Consider the following 17,447-nt stretch of genomic DNA (forward strand, 5'->3'; position numbering starts at 1 on the left):
CCTTTCAACAAGAGTGTTTGTATCGGAGTCAGCATGGTTGTAGCATCGTCCAAAGTCAGACCATGTGTGTCCTATTTCCAGCCAGTGATCCTTGAAGTATGAGCAAAGAGCTGGGAAATCTTCAAACTTCTTGAGGAATTGTTCAGAAGTTGACTTAAAATCTTGATGCTATTTTAACAAAATTTAAAAAGAATAGGTAATTTAATGTTAAAGGTAACTGTTCAATTTAATGCTTATTTTAAAATAGTTATATAAATAGTAATGGTACAATTAAAGGGGCTATATGCAACTGTTTCCCCAAAATAAACGTAACAATAGCCTTTTTATTTGACCATGTATGACTCAAACATCTCCTGATGAGCATACTGACACCTTGTCAGCTCACAGTGGGTGCACCTATAAGCCTGTATCCTATTTTTCCTATTTTCTGTCGGGTCGGATTTTTCGCGCGCTGTCTGCGGATGTGACGTCAAGCGCGTTCATGTTAAACGTTTCAGATCACTCTGCCACCACCGCTAGTCAGCAAACAAACTTAGTTTCTCAAACAATATATGTATTTGACTGTTCTTACCTCTGTAAACATAATGTTGACTTCTTTGCAGCGGATGACTTGTGAAGTGTGCACGTACGAGAGCGAGCAGAAAGGAAGAGCAGTTCCGTTTTTTGGCCACAGGTGTCAGTTGCGAGTTTAAATTTCAGAAAAAAGCATATAGCCCCTTTAAGGAAGCAAAATTGAAGTGTTCATTTTACGCACCGTTGCACAAAGCTTCATCTTTCTGACAAAGGAAATTATTTCCATTCTAATGTCAGTATTTGATGGGTGTCATGCTGATAGAACGAGGAAGCAATAGCAGGTGCAATAAACTCTTTATTGGAAACACAGATGAAACATATAAGGCAACAAACACTGGCGGGTGACGCAGGGACCTCGATGGTCAAACACAGGTGAGTCTGAGCTGGTGCAGAGTGAAGTGATGGTGATGGTGATCTCCGGCGTGAACAACGAACTGAACAACGAACAGGAATCCAGGAACGAACACCACACGATCACAGAAACGGGAACAGGAACACCAGACAGCAAGACTTCAAACAACGATCTGACAATGGAGAGGAGAAAACTGTGAGTATTTAAGGAAGTGATGATGAGTCGCAGGTGGCGCCGATAATGATTGCAGATTGATGAATGAGCATGATTGCTCCGGCCACACCCAAGGATCCACGCGACACACACACATACACAAATAACAAACACACGAGACAAAAAGGAAGCAATGCATTCGTAAACCGTGACAATGGGCCACTGACTCCAGAGTCTGTCTTTGAAAGCCAGCGGACAACAGCCTGAAAACAGAGACAATAAATAATTTTGCAAAAAAATGTTTTAATATAAGGAATATATACATTTGTATGTATACATACTTGCATAACATGATACCAGCAAAGCAAGATATCTGACTCTGGGAAGACTTTCCGCAAGGCATTCATCTCAGACATATCCTTGTCCACCATAAAGCACCTAGATGAAATAAAATAATACGAGCGTATGGGACGCTCAAAGGGTTCGTTAAGCACTAGTAGAAATGGTGGTGGGAGTTTCCGGTTAGAGAAACTGTAGCCAGAGAGAGAGTGTCCCAGCAGAAGGGATTTATTTTGATTATTTCAGCATGTATGAAGTATTACAGGCATTTGCCCATAGGTATGTGTGGTCTACAATGAACAGAGAAAACAAAATACAAAATAAGTTTGCTAGTATAAACAGTATTACCGATAGCATAAAGAATAGTCACTATACAAAACAGAAGTAATAGTAAATCAGGTTATCATTACTCTGGTAAAGTGTATTCAATTATTTAGAATCTAAATATATAGCATAAATGATTTGCTTACATATCTGAATTATACTGCAGAACATAAACCACTGAACAGTATCAAACTAGTTTCAATATGACTTTACATGCATTTAGATAGTATGCAATTCACACAGAAATATAATTATAGTTGAACTAGTACATTCTGCAGATGACAGTAACTGAATATACAGAATATTAAAGTTCGAACAGCATAGAATGTAAATCAGATAACTTAATTCTTAATCAATCACTCACGGGAACAACAAACATGCAAAAGTCCGCTTTGTGTAAGAAAGCAAGTCAGTCTCTCCACCTATGTATATGGACTGCCCTCTGTTACTAGTTCAGACATGCCCCGACTTGCCGTGCAAGCACCAACAAAGTAACTTACATAAAGATACCTCCAGGGGGCATTGTTGGGCTTTCGTACAAAAATAGCATACAAGAAGGATATAGAAACAATAGCCATGTTAACTATATATATATATATATATATATATATATATATATATATATATATATATATATATATATATTATGGCAAGCCGTTCAGGAAATTATTATATTTATAATATGAAGTCTGAATATATAGAATGAATGTCTGAATATATAAAACGAATGTCTGAATATATATGGAATGAAAGTCTGAATATATATAGAATGAAAGTCTGAATATATAAAATGAAAGTCTGAATATATATATATATAGAATGAAAGTCTGAATATATAGAATGAAAGTCTGAATATATAGAATGAATGTCTGAATATATAAAACGAATGTCTGAATATATATGGAATGAAAGTCTGAATATATATAGAATGAAAGTCTGAATATATAAAATGAAAGTCTGAATATATATATATATAGAATGAAAGTCTGAATATATAGAATGAAAGTCTGAATATATAGAATGAATGTCTGAATATATAAAATGAAAGTCTGAATATATAGAATGAAAGTCTGAATATATATATATATATATAGAATGAAAGTCTCAATATATATATAGAATGAAAGTCTGAATGTATATATAGAATGAAAGTCTGAATATATAAAACGAATGTCTGAATATATGGAATGAAAATCTGATGCTATCAGCGCCATCTTGTGTTATTCATCTACTATTTTTTATACACATTTTGAACAATGAGCGAGTCCGCACGAAATTTAGTAGCAGCAATTTTAAGTAACGATCATCTAATTAACACCCTGGCGAATGCGTGTACGGGCCAAAATACTAGCAACCGTACTCAACATCGTTCTACTGATGAAGAAATGAATTCGCTATTTCATCGCGGAAGAGTGAATGCGGTGAATTCATAAGATTCATAAATTCCTTCGAGAATGATGCATAATGTTCTTTCAGCAACATTTTGTTGAACATGACTGCCCATAAGCGCTAAGAATGTTGCAAGAATGGAAATATGATCCTCGGGATAACGTGATGTAGACTCCAAATTGTTTATGTTGTTTGGAGTATGACCAACTGTTGCAAAAAAGTCTTGTAGCTCACCAAAGTATTGGAAAATTTCAGGGAATGACATTTTTAAATGAATCACAATTCAAAAGGCTAAAACAAGCTACACATTATTCAGTGAGAATTGTCAAATGTACACTTTCTTTTCACATATTCACACTTTCACATACATTTAGACTTTCATTCTATATATATTCAGACTTCCATTCTATATATTCAGACTTTCATTCTATATATATTCAGACATTCATTCTATATATATATTCAGACTTTCATTTTATATATTCAGACATTCATTCTATATATTCAGACTATCATTCTATATATATTCAGACTTTCATTCTATATATTCAGACTTTCATTCTATATATTCAGACTTTCATTCTATATATAGTCAGACTTTCATTCTATATATATATTCAGACTTTCATTCTATATATTCAGACATTCATTTTATATATATTCAGACTTTCATTTTATATATTCAGACATTCATTCTATATATATTCAGACATTCATTCTATATATATATTCAGACTTTCATTTTATATATTCAGACTTTCATTCTATATATATTCAGACTTTCATTTTATATATTCAGACATTCATTCTATATATTCAGACTTTCATTCTATATATATTCAGACTTTCATTCTATATCTTTCATTCTATATATATTCAGACTTTCATTCCATATATATTCAGACATTCGTTTTATATATTCAGACTTTCATTCTATATATTCAGACTTCATATTATAAATATAATTATTTCCTGAACGGCTTGCCATAATATATATATATATATATATATATATATATATATATATATATATATATATATATATATATCATTCAATAAAGTTACATACAAATGTGTTATATCCTACTGCATTAGCAGGTTTTTTTTTTTTTTTTTTTTACTTAAAGATTCATTCTACGCACAAATCTTTTTAACTTATGTAGTGTTGCATCAGAACGTAATTATTTTTGTTTTAAGGATGTAATTACTTTGGTAAGTACATGTATGAAGGAAACTGCAAAGTAAAGTGTTACCCAGTAATGTTTTGGCAGGGCAGTGATATATCTGAGGCTAGACCAATGATTCTACTTCATGCATGTCAATATAAACAAACTAAATAAAAAAAATATACATACCTTGGTGCAGCAGGACACACTCTCCTTAACTGCTGTAAAGCTATCTCTAGTGTTGCCTCTTTCTCATTACCTGTTACCATAAAAACAACTGGAACTTCATGGCCATAGTCATCTCTTATAGCCAGGGTATAAAGTGGAAAATTATACTGGTTGACGCAGTGAGTAGCATCCAAAAATATGACATTATTTCCATGTCTGTGTAGATTCTCTCTCATGTTGGGAGTCTGAAGGATAATTACGAGATCCTTCTCATGAGAAAAAGGCTGAAAAAAAACAACATTGTCCTTGAGGTGACTGGTCAATAATTTTGCTGAACTAACAGCATCATCTTTATCCAAATGGCTTCGGCGTACCAAGCATGTACGTATATTCTCAATGTCCTTTGGAGTGACAAAGTACTGACGGTTGTTCAAGTCAGTGTGTCCACGAGATCTGGACCATTTGTGGGCTTCCAGTAGAATGATATCTGGCTTGACACCCAATGAGATCCATTCTTCAATTTGTTTGACCAAATCTGGAAACACTGTTTGAAAGTGTCCTTCTTGTTCACAAGTTGTATTGTGACCATTGTGCTCTTTACTGGTGCGTTGTACAATGATTTTGTGGCTCAGCCAATCATTTTTAACCTTAAATGATGTGTAAGCCATACATCCTGAGGTCTTTTAACTTCCATCAACAGGGTTCCCTGACCGGATACAGTAGAAAATGTAGTACCCTTTATCCTTGTCCTTGTGACTTGCAGAATTTGTGTTTCTAAAATTTGTCAAAGTTTTAAATTTTTCTTGAATGAATATGTCATGCTTTTCTTCTTTCTTCAGGATATGCACATCAACTGTATATTTTTATTTTTTCCTCTTTGTCTTTCTTCACGCAACACTCTTTTCTTAATGTTATCCTCCATTTCTCTTTACATTGCTGGGGAAAAAACAAATACTTATTAACTCTAGGGTTGTTGTCTCAGGATGAAGCTCTTAATAACAAATAAGAAGAAGAAGAGGAAGAAGAAGAAGAAGAAAAATAAACTATCACCAATTATTATATTATTAGGATAGTGTAATCACTATTCTTATTAGAGTAAATACAACTTAATGATGTTCCCAGGTCAACAATAGACTGCAAATGCTCAACATAATATTTTAATTTCATTCATAACATCATAGGTCAACTTTTTTTTTTATTTTTTTTTATTATTATTATTATTATTATTATGACATAGTGGTAGATTACTGTTTGTCTTATATTTGATATTGTATTACTATTATTATATAATGAAGTGATTCATAGCTGTTTGTCTTATAATAGAAGAGTTATAATAAATTATGTCCCTCGGTCAACAGAATATATTTCATTATTAGTATTCCATAGTGGTAAATTACAGTTGTCTTAAATTAGATATTGTATTATTATTTTCATTATTTAAATACAGTGATTGATTATGGTTTGTCTTATATTAGAAGCGTTATAAGAAATGATGTCCCTGGGTCAACATAAGCATTTAATGTCCCTGGGTCAACACAAGCTATTTCATTATTATTATTCGAATTTTACAATTAGTTTTAAATTAGATATTGTACTATTATTATTATTATTATTATTATTATTATTATTATTTAAATACAGTGATTGATTATGGTTTGTCATATTAGAAGCGTTATAAGGAATGATGTCCCTGGGTCAACATAAGCATTTTGATGTCCCTGGGTCAACACAAGCTATTTCATTATTATTATTCGTATATTACAATTAGTCTTATATTAGATATTGTACTGTTATTATTATTATTATTTAAATACAGTGATTGATTATGGTTTGTATTATATTAGAAGAGTTATAAGGAATGATGTCCCTGGGTCAACATAAGCATTTGATGTCCCTGGGTCAACACAAGCTATTTCATTATTATTATTCGTATATTACAGTTAGTCTTAAATTAGATATTGTACTATTATTATTATTATTTAAATACAATGATTGATTAGCCCACTGTTTGTCTTAGATGAGTTGTAAGGAATAATGTCCCTGGGACAACAACACAGATATTGAATTAATATCATAACATAGTGGTATATTATAGTTTGTCTTATATATATATTGTATTGATATTATTTTTTAAATCAAGTGATTCAATAACCCGCATTATTGATAGCTTATTTGGTCACATCCAACATTTGTTTTGTTTTTTTGCAAAAGGATTAACGTTTGTAGGCCTATAAAGGTCTCCTATACGAATGCAGGGGGAAAGTGATTTAAATCAACGGGAGAAAAGATCCAACGCCACAATCACGGGGAAAACAGCACCCCGTGTCGGATGGCGAAACGATCGCGGGCGCCTATTCTTGTCTGGCAGTAAAGGGATTTGGGTGATTTGCGCCTTATATTTGCAGTTTAGTTAATGTTAGCGTTAGTAATGAATACCTAGTGAAATGGATGACGGACACACATTTGAAATGATACATTTTAAAGAAATTGCACTTACCTTTTTAAAACGAAGTAGGGACGTTGAATGCTTGCTCAAGGCTGAGAAACTCAAAAAGTGGCGCTCAATCTGGATGATGCAAACTGATGAATCTGATTGGTCGATCAATTTTTCTTTAAGCACCTCCCTTGTTGACCCAGGAACGCGTCTAACTCGGCAGAATCATATGACATTGCAGCTGCACAATGGTTGGAGCCAGGTTGTCAAGAAATATTTTCTTCTCTGCTTGGAGGATGTTTAGTGCAAGTGTTAAAGGCCTCATCACATCCACAAACTTGTGTATGAAGTTGACTTCCTGTGGAGAGAATCGGCGAAAGCCAAACTCATCACTCAAAGTGTGCAAAATCAGCTCGTCATGTAGGGGAGTGGCATCATTTTCAGGGGTGACCTCAGCCACGTTCATTTCTGCCTTGGTAGTTATAGTGTTGCTATGCGAGACAGTCGCTCCATGGCAAGAAATACTGAATGCCATCTTGTGTCATTTGGCACAACAAAGCCAATCCCAAGCTTTTCCACCACAGCATCAGAAGCCTTTGTACTTCGCTTAACCAGGTTCCACAGTGCAGATGCTTTTACAAAAACAGCCCTTGACATTGTTTAGTAACATTTTTCAGTTACCTTTTCCATATCTTTGGCCACTAGATTCAAGGTGTGAGCCATGCACCTTCTATGAGGGGGGAGAGAGGGATGATCCAGACCTGAGAGAGGCTCAGGCTCCATCTGGTCATCTTCATCTGAGCTCTCACTGGCGGCAGCAAAGGCTAACACTGGTTCATTGTCATCTTCACTTTCAGTTTCATCAAAGTGGACCAGTCTCTGGCATTTCAGTATCAATAGCACCAACATCCACCCCTTCCGTCTGGTACTGTACACCCTTATTGTGGATTTTGAATTCTTTGTTTACATCTGACAATAATTTTGCCATATACACAATAAAACATCCCAGTGCCATAATCAATATCAGCACTAACTCTTATTTAATATCAAATATATTACTATTGATTAATGTATATTTTTAAAGTCTTTAGAAACCTAGCTAAACATTGATATTGTGTAGTTTGTGATCCTCCATCAGCAGCTGCAGTTTCTCTCAGCTGTATCAGTGCAGTCACTGTGACGTCTGACTGACAGAGGTTTTTGTACGACTCTTTATCACTGTGTGAACCATCTAGTGCTGCCCGGCCAGTGTAAACTCTGACAGTAATAATCTCCTGTATCTTCAGTCTGGACTCCACTGATGGTCAGAGTAAAATCTCTGCCAGATCCACTGCCACTGAATCTAGATGGAGTTCCAGTAAAACGGTATGTTGCTGCATATGAGGAGTTTAGGAGCTTCTCCAGGTTTCTGTGAGTACCAGGCTAACTCATCATAAACCCCATTATACAAATACACATCACTGCTGGTTTTACAGTTTATTCTGACTTCTTCTCCTGGTTGAACTGCTAGTATTGATGGACTCTGAGTTACAGTGATCTGTCCTCTACACTCTGAAAGAAAACACAAACAAAAATTATATATATGATGATATACAGTATATGATAAACATATATATTTAACATATTAAGATAATTAATAATAATTATAAAAACTACACAAACCTTGAATAAACAGTGCAATGGTCCAGATGAAGATGTTGATTGTGTTCATTGCTGTAGTTTAGTCTTGTGTGATGATGAAGAGTGTGTTCTGTTCTGCTCTCAGTCATGAAGTGTTAAACTCACAGCACTATAAACACTCTCAGAGCACTGAAGCATGTGCTGACAATGCAAAGAAGTGGGCAGGATTTACAACAGCTTGTGCTGATAACAAACTAATATACACTAGAGTTACAGAATCATGACTTTATTTAGTATTTTTATTGTGACTCCTGAGACACTGAGGATGTGCAGATGAACGTCCATCCCTGTGTCCATATTCAGTCATGTGACCATCATCACTGCTACACTTCCACTAGATGAACCGCCATCACTAAAGTAAGATCATGAATCATGAATCTGTTCAGAAAGTATCAGGACTGATTGTGAATCTCTAATCAGAGTTCATGGTGTCACTCCATCTATCATGAAGCCTCATGTGTGTCTGAAATCATCAAATGGAGAAGAAACAGACTGTTAAAGATGGAGACATATTAGAGCTTGTTCACGTTTCATGATCTTGTGTGGAGATTCATAACCAGTCCAGATACTTTTAGAACAGACCTTGAATATGAAAACATGCTTGACTGTGTAGAACATGCAAAATACCTTTTATATTTTCATTGTTGACACTTTCTATTGGCGACGGGTCAGACTAAGAGCGGTTCAAAACCCCTTATGATGAAGAAAAAACAGAGGACCGTGACGTCGCCCGGTATGGCGCAGCCGGGGCCCCACCCTGGAGCCAGGCCCGGGGTTGGGGCTCGTATGCGAGCGCCTGGTGGTCGGGCCTCCCCCCATGGGGTCCGGCCGGGCTCAGCCTGAAGGAGCGACGTGGGGCCACCCTCCCGTGGACCCACCACCTGCAGGAGGGACCGTAAGGGGCCGGTGCTAAGTGGATCGGGCGGCAGTCGAAGGCGGGGGCCTAGACAACCCGATCCCTGGACGCGGAATCTAGCTCCAGGGACATGGAACGTCACCTCTCTGGCGGGGAAGGAGCCTGAGATTGTGCGTGAGGTTGAGAGATTCCAACTAGAAATAGTTGGGATCACCTCTACGCACGGCTTGGGCTCTGGAACCACACTCCTCGAGAGAGGATGGACTTTTCACCACTCTGGAGTTGCCCATGGTGTGAGGCGGCGGGCTGGTGTGGGTTTGCTTATAGCCCCCCAGCTCAGCCGCCATGTGTTGGAGTTCACCCCGGTGAACGAGAGGGTCGCTTCCCTGCGCCTTCGGGTCGGGGATAGGTCTCTCACTGTCGTTTGTGCCTACGGGCCGAACGGCAGTGCAGAGTACCCGGCCTTCTTGGAGTCTCTGGGAGGGGTGCTGGAAAGTGCTCCGACTGGGGACTTCGTCGTTCTACTGGGGGACTTCAACGCCCACGTGGGCAGCGACAGTGACACCTGGAGGGGCGTGATTGGGAGGAACGTCCCCCCTGATCTGAACCCGAGTGGTGTTCTGTTATTGGACTTCTGTGCTAGTTACAGTTTGTCCATAACGAACACCATGTTCAAGCATAAGGGTGTCCATCAGTGCACATGGCACCAGGACACCCTAGGCCGGAGGTCGATGATCGACTTTGTGGTCGTCTCATCTGACCTCCGGCCGTATGTCTTGGACACTCGGGTGAAGAGGGGGCGGAGCTGTCAACTGATCACCACCTGGTGGTGAGTTGGATCCGATGGCGGGGGAGGAAGCTGGACAGACTCGGCAGACCCAAACGTACTGTGAGGGTCTGTTGGGAACGTTTGGCCGAATCTCCTGTCAGAGAGATCTTCAACTCCCACCTCCGGCAGAGCTTCAACCAGATCCCGATGGAGTCTGGAGATATTGAGTCCGAGTGGACCATGTTCTCCACCTCCATTGTCAACGCGGCCACTCGGAGCTGTGGCCGTAAGGTCTCCGGTGCCTGTCGAGGCGGCAATCCCCGAACCCGGTGGTGGACACCGGAAGTAAGGGATGCCGTCAAGCTGAAGAAGGAGTCCTATCGGGCCTGGCTGGCTTGTGGGACTCCTGAGGCAGCTGATGGGTACCGACGGGCCAAGCGGACTGCAGCCCGGGTGGTTGTGAAGGGAAAAACTCGGGCCTGGGAGGAGTTCGGTGAGGCCATGGAGAAGGACTATCGGCTGGCCTTGAAGAGATTCTGGCAAACCGTCCGGCGCCTCAGGAAGGGGAAGCAGTGCCCTACCAACGCTTTTTACAGTGGAGGGGGGCAGCTGTTGACCTCGACTGGGGATATCAGCGGACGGTGGAAGGAATACTTCGAGGATCTCCTCAATCCCGCCGTCACGTCTTCCATTGAGGAAGCAGAGGCTGAGGGCTCGGAGGCGGACTCGTCCATCACCCAAGCTGAAGTCACCGAGGTAGTCAAGAAACTCCTCGGTGGCAAGGCACCGGGGGTGGATGAGATCCGCCCTGAGTACCTCAAGTCTCTGGATGTTGTGGGGCTGTCTTGGCTGACACGCCTCTGCAGCATTGCGTGGCGGTCGGGGACAGTGCCTTTGGATTGGCAGACCGGGGTGGTGGTCCCTCTTTTCAAGAAGGGGGACCGGAGGGTGTGCTCCAACTATAGGGGGATCACACTTCTCAGCCTCCCTGGGAAAGTCTATGCCAGGGTACTGGAGAGGAGAATCCGGCCGATAGTAGAACCTCGGATTCAGGAGGAACAGTGTGGTTTTCGTCCCGGTCGTGGAACACTGGACCAGCTCTATACCCTCTACAGGGTGCTGGAGGGCTCATGGGAGTTTGCCCAACCAATCCACATGTGCTTTGTGGATTTGGAGAAGGCATTCGACTGTGTCCCTCGTGGCATCTTGTGGAGGGTGCTCTGGGAGTATGGGGTCCGGGGCCCTTTGCTAAGGGCTATCTGGTCCCTGTACGACCGGAGTAGGAGCTTGGTTCGTATTGCCAGCAGTAAGTCAGACTTGTTCCCGGTGCATGTTGGACTCCGGCAGGGCTGCCCTTTGTCGCCGGTTCTGTTCATAATTTTTATGGACAGAATTTCTAGGCGCAGCCAGGGGCCGGAGGGGGTCAGGTTTGGGGACCACACGATTTCATCTCTGCTCTTTGCGGATGATGTGGTCGTGTTGGCCTCATCAAACCAGGACCTCCAGCATGCACTGGGACGGTTTGCAGCCGAGTGTGAAGCGGCTGGGATGAGAATCAGCACCTCCAAATCCGAGGCCATGGTCCTCAGTCGGAAAAGGGTGGCTTGCCCGCTTCAGGTTGGTGGAGAGTTCCTGCCTCAAGTGGAGGAGTTCAAGTATCTCGGGGTCTTGTTCACGAGTGAGGGAAGGATGGAACGGGAGATTGACAGACGGATCGGTGCAGCTTCTGCAGTAATGCGGTCGCTGTACCGGTCTGTCGTGGTGAAGAAGGAGCTGAGCCGCAAGGCGAAGCTCTCGATTTACCGGTCAATCTACGTTCCTACTCTCACCTATCTCGGGGTCTTGTTCACGAGTGAGGGAAGGATGGAACGGGAGATTGACAGACGGATCGGTGCAGCTTCTGCAGTAATGCGGTCGCTGTACCGGTCTGTCGTGGTGAAGAAGGAGCTGAGCCGCAAGGCGAAGCTCTCGATTTACCGGTCAATCTACGTTCCTACTCTCACCTATGGTCATGAGCTTTGGGTCATGACCGAAAGGACAAGATCCCGGATACAAGCGGCCAAAATGAGCTTTCTCCGCAGGGTGGCTGGGCGATCCCTTAGAGATAGGGTGAGAAGCCCGGTCACTCGGGAGGAGCTCAGAGTAGAGCCGCTGCTCCTCCACATTGAGAGGGGTCAGTTTGAGGTGGCTCGGGCATCTTTTCCGGATGCCTCCTGGACGCCTTCCTGGGAAGGTGTTCCGGGCATGTCCCACCGGGAGGAGACCCCGGGGAAGACCTAGGACATGCTGGAGAGACTATGTCTCCCGGCTGGCCTGGGAACGCCTCGGTGTCCCCCCGGAAGAGCTGGAGGAAGTGTCGAGGGAGAGGGAAGTCTGGGCATCCCTGCTTAGACTGCTGCCCCCGCGACCCGGCCCCGGATAAGCGGTAGAAGATGGATAGATGGACACTTTCTATTGACTTTGGCTCTAATATTCAATAAACTCAGATTATTTGAAGAGATTTTCACTGAAGATTGAAGTCTGAAGCTGCAGGTTTTTCTGTGAATCATGATGATTGATCTGCATATGAAGAACAGAAGCATCATTATGAGAAACTCCACAACATCATCCATGATCAAAGAGGTCAAAGGTCACCTCAGAGGTCACAGCTCATCAAATATATTTCTTTAAACAGTGTTATATCAGAAAGCATTTAGTCAAATCTGAATGAGTGAGTGTTGAGAAGAGCTGAGGATCTTCTAATATCAGTGTGTTGAAGTGTTGTTTCTCTCTCTCTGCTGGAGTGTGTGTTCACTCAAGTGGAATAGAGGTTTTTGTACGAGCGTTTCATTAGATTGTATCACTGTGGTACACATTCGGTGGAGGAACTAAACTGGTGATCAAATGTAAGTCTATTTAATTACATATTTAAAAAAATACAATTTTGATTTCAGAAAGTGTTTTACAGTTGAAACAAGAACAACATTTATTAAGAATAATGATTATTAGATATTGTGGCAAAACTTTACTTGAAGCCTTTATGTATAATGCATTATAAAGGTATCAATAGCGTATGTTAAAATGTCATATATGTTATCATTAATGTAGATTATTTTATATATTATTTAGATTTATTTAGATAGATTTTATTATATATATATATATTATAAATATTTGTAACCAAAGTTAAAATGCATTAAAATATTTGCAAATTTCTTTTTACATCTCAAAGTTTTTTATAATGTGTTTTAGTGTATTATAATGTTTGGGAGGTGTAACAATGAATAGATAATATTATCATGTGTTATAACTACAGTTACAGTTATTCACGCTTTATAATGTGTATTCAAAATACTTTTTATATTGCAATACATATAAGGGCTTTAAGTAAAGTGATTAAGTTATTCATTCAAAAGAACGGCATTTCTGTCTCACTATGAGTTTATTCAGTTTATTAAAGGTTTGTCTTTACTTCATTTATTTCTACACTGAGTTCATATTTAGTTCATCTTTTATTGTAGAAATCATACATGGAAAAAAGAGATTTGACATCAGAATGTAAATGTTGCTCCTTTCTGTAGTTCAGTCAATGATACTGAATCTCTTTTGCTCATGTTTATAATTCAGTGTTTTGTTCATTCTGTGTGATTCAATTGTGTTTTAACTCTGTTTGAAATTGAGTTACATTTTCAGTTCAGGTGAATATCTCAAAATTTAAGATATTTATGTTCAGAATGAATAATTGCTGGAATTAAAGCAGTCAGATCGGCCTGATAATAGATAATGTGTTATAACTGCTGTTACACTTATTGATTAGATCATACATGCACTTTAATGTATATAGCAGTGCATAATTAATGCATTAAAAATACTTTTATAATGCAATATGTATGAAAGCTTTAAATAAAGTGTTACTGATATTGTTTTATAATGATTTATGTGTGTGTGTGTGTGTGTGTGTGTGTGTGTGTGAATATGTTGTGTTTGTCTCCTGCAGCTGGTCCCACAGTGAAGCCCTCAGTGTCACTGCTGCCGCCCTCTTCTCTGCAGATCTCTGGAGACTCAGCTGCACTGCTCTGCCTGCTCAGCTCTTACTCTCCACAGGGGGCGCTGGTGAGCTGGACACTGGACGGGTCAGAGGTCACCGAGGGGGTTCTGACCAGCGCAGAGAGCCAGCAGGACGGCCGCTACAGCCGCAGTAGCGTCCTGACCCTCAGCAAAGCACTCTGGGAAGCGGGAGAGCTGTACGTCTGCAGAGTAACACATGATGGAGCTCCTCATGAGGTCTCGTTCCACAAGAGCTCTGAGTGCTGATGTTTCTCTCCTGAAGATGAGCCGTATCTGAGTGTCCTGTGTCAGGCAGGATTCACATGAGTCTAGTGCTGCAGCTGTAGTGATTTACAACTCAATACTGAAACTGAGTGTGTGTGTGTGTGTGTGTGTGTGTGTGTGTGTGTGTGTGTGTGTGTGTGATCTTTCAATCTGCTGTGTTTGCTGCAACATTCAATAAAGCTTCTCAACAAGTTCACTTTGTGTCTGACAACATCATTCAACTAACAGATGAAGATGCAGGTGCTTTTCAGAAGGTTGATGTAGCAGTAAATGTCAAATAAAGCTCTTGGGGTTTGAACATGGTCTCTGGAGACAGAGCTGCTCTATTCTGAGAGGATCACAATCACTCCACCCTGACAATGCAAATGGGGTTTCAGTCTCACTCTCTGATTGGTTACATGATCTGGACTGGAACACTTTCACTTCTGCTTTAGTGAAGCAGCGCAGACAAACTGATCATTTATAGGAGATTAAAAACTTTATTATATAAAAATATCATAAAAAAGATCAAGATCAAGAATCAGCTGTTCTGACACTAATTGTTACATAATCATTACATTTAATGGCGATGGTGTAAATATACTGTATATGAAAATTTTATTAAAAATATAATACATGATTACAGATCAAGAATCAGCCGTTGTGACAGTAATTGTGTAAGAATGTAAAAGTTTGTGTGTCTCAAATGGAAAGCATCACGTCCAGACAGCAGAAGTGACTGAATGCAGTCTGTTCAGTTTGATTGACAGGATCATATATTACACCTAAAACATGATGATCGTATTGAAACACTGACTCATTCTCTTCATAAACACAAGAGTGATGTTGATTGTAATGATATATTGTTATTAGTGTCTGGATCAGTGGCAGAGGTTTGACAGTTGATGCTGGAAGGCCAAGAGAGCATTACAATAGTCCAGTCTGGAGAGAACAAGAGTTGTGTAGCTCTGATAGGAAGGGCCTGATCCTCCTAATGTTGTATAAGGCAGATCTGCAGGACCGGGCCATTCTAGAAATGTGCTCTGTGAAGTTTAACTGGTAACACTTTACAATACCAATAATTCATGCTTAACTAATGCACAGATAATCATGTGTATGACTCATGAAGAACTAAACCATTAATTAAAGGTCCCATTCTTCGTGATCCCATGTTTCAAACTTTAGTTAGTGTGTAATGTTGTTGTTAGAGTATAAATAATATCTGTAAAATTATAAAGCTCAAAGTTCAATGCCAAGCGAGATATTTTATTTAACAGAAGTCCCCTTTCAAAGCCTACAGCGAACGGCCGGTTTGGACTACATCCCTCTGCTTCCTTCTTTAATGACGTCACTAGAACAGTTTTTTGACTAACCTCCGCCCACAGGGATACACAAAAAAGGGGGCGTGGTCTTGTTGCGCTCCCACGGAGAAGAGGAAGAGTTGCGTTTGTAGAGTGTGTTTGTCGCGTTTGTAGAGTGTGTTTGTCGCGTTTGTAGAGTGTGTTTGTCGCGTTTGTAGAGTGTGTTTGTCGCCATGTCGTCGAGACGCTGTTATTTTCATCCCGGAGTCCAAGTCTACTCAATCCTCTTCATCAATGTTCTCCGGGTCTGATTCTTGAAGGTAATATTAAAGACATGTTTACAATAACACTGAGCGCATGCATCTCCACGTTATGGTAAGAGGTGTGACCTTTCCGGGCAACGTGCGCTAAGCTGCTGTCGAATCACAACACAGGAAACGGAACAATCAGACAATCAGAACTCGTTACGTATTTCTGAAGGAGGGACTTCATAGAACAAGGAAGCCATCAGCCCGTTCTTAGGACAGTGAAAACAGCGGTATACAGATAAGTAAATTGTGTGAAAAACACGTGTTTTTTTACACGCGAAACATGAACACATGTTATATTGCACACTGTAAACACAATCAAAGCTTCAAAAACACACGAAAAACGGGACCTTTAAGGATTATTATATCAGCAACTAATAACGTTTCTAAATGATTAATAGATTAAGTAATATATTGAAGATGGTGAGTCTCTCTCTCTCTCTTATATGCGCCCTGTCCACTGATCTAAATAATTCGTTGTTACGAGTACAACCATCCCTCATTTTGATTTAATGAATTACAACGTGGCCACAATATAGTAAAACGAGGGAACAAATTAGTAAAACGTGCAGAGGTATTATTAATTCGTGGCCACGAAACAATATTCACTTGAATATTCACCAATTCACAAAAATATAGGTCTTTAGCATTCACTATTTTATTAATAGTATCAAACTGTTTTTCTTACCTGTGAAATAGCTCTTAAGTGAAGGCCAACTAGTGTTCTCGTACAGCTTTTTATTCCTTTTGCAAAGAAATTGCCGTTTTAGCTAACGTTTTGGGGTTTTAACTAGCTATACCACTGATCTTAAGCTACACGGAAGTCCCATAAGTGAATAACGAACACTGGACACTTAAAAATTAAATATTATATTTTAAACATGTATTTTAACAAGGAGTTAAGCTGCTTCTTCTTCATTCAAAAGGCAAATCACAAAATAAAACACTTCTTCATTACTGCCACCAGCTGTTAGCCTAGACAGACTCTCTCCAAGCTCCTCTACCCAGTAGTCCAGGCAAAGTAACTCATTTTGGAGCCAATAATAGAACTAATTGTAAAAGATTTTTTTTCAGCATAGATCATTTCTATGAGGTGTCCAGACCAACATACTAAAAGTCCTAAGAAATCCTAGATGAGGAAATATGTTAAATTCTCATGAATCCGAGATGTGTGCCAGTAAGGCCAGGCAACAATACACCCCAATGGGGCTATTTTTTTCCTTTACTCCTTTCAAAATGAAACTTTACACAATGTTAGTACCCATGAAAAGTAAAAAATTTTGAATTACAAGTTTCTTTGAAAATGAATTTGAATATGCAAATGAGCTATACACTAATCGAATAT

The 17,447-nt window shown here is 39.8% G+C and overlaps 1 gene segment (V, D, J or C); it reads left to right on the forward strand.

The window, feature by feature from the left end:
- The first annotated feature begins 12,753 nt into the window (after positions 1-12,753).
- Positions 12,754-14,709, forward strand: LOC311282763 (immunoglobulin lambda constant 7-like). The segment is given in 3 exons: positions 12,754-12,825; positions 13,037-13,088; positions 14,180-14,709.
- The last annotated feature ends 2,738 nt before the right edge of the window (positions 14,710-17,447 follow it).

The sequence above is a fragment of the Rutilus rutilus genome (assembly GCF_951802725.1).
Source record: "Rutilus rutilus genome assembly, chromosome: 23".
Taxonomy (NCBI): Eukaryota; Metazoa; Chordata; class Actinopteri; order Cypriniformes; family Leuciscidae; genus Rutilus; species Rutilus rutilus.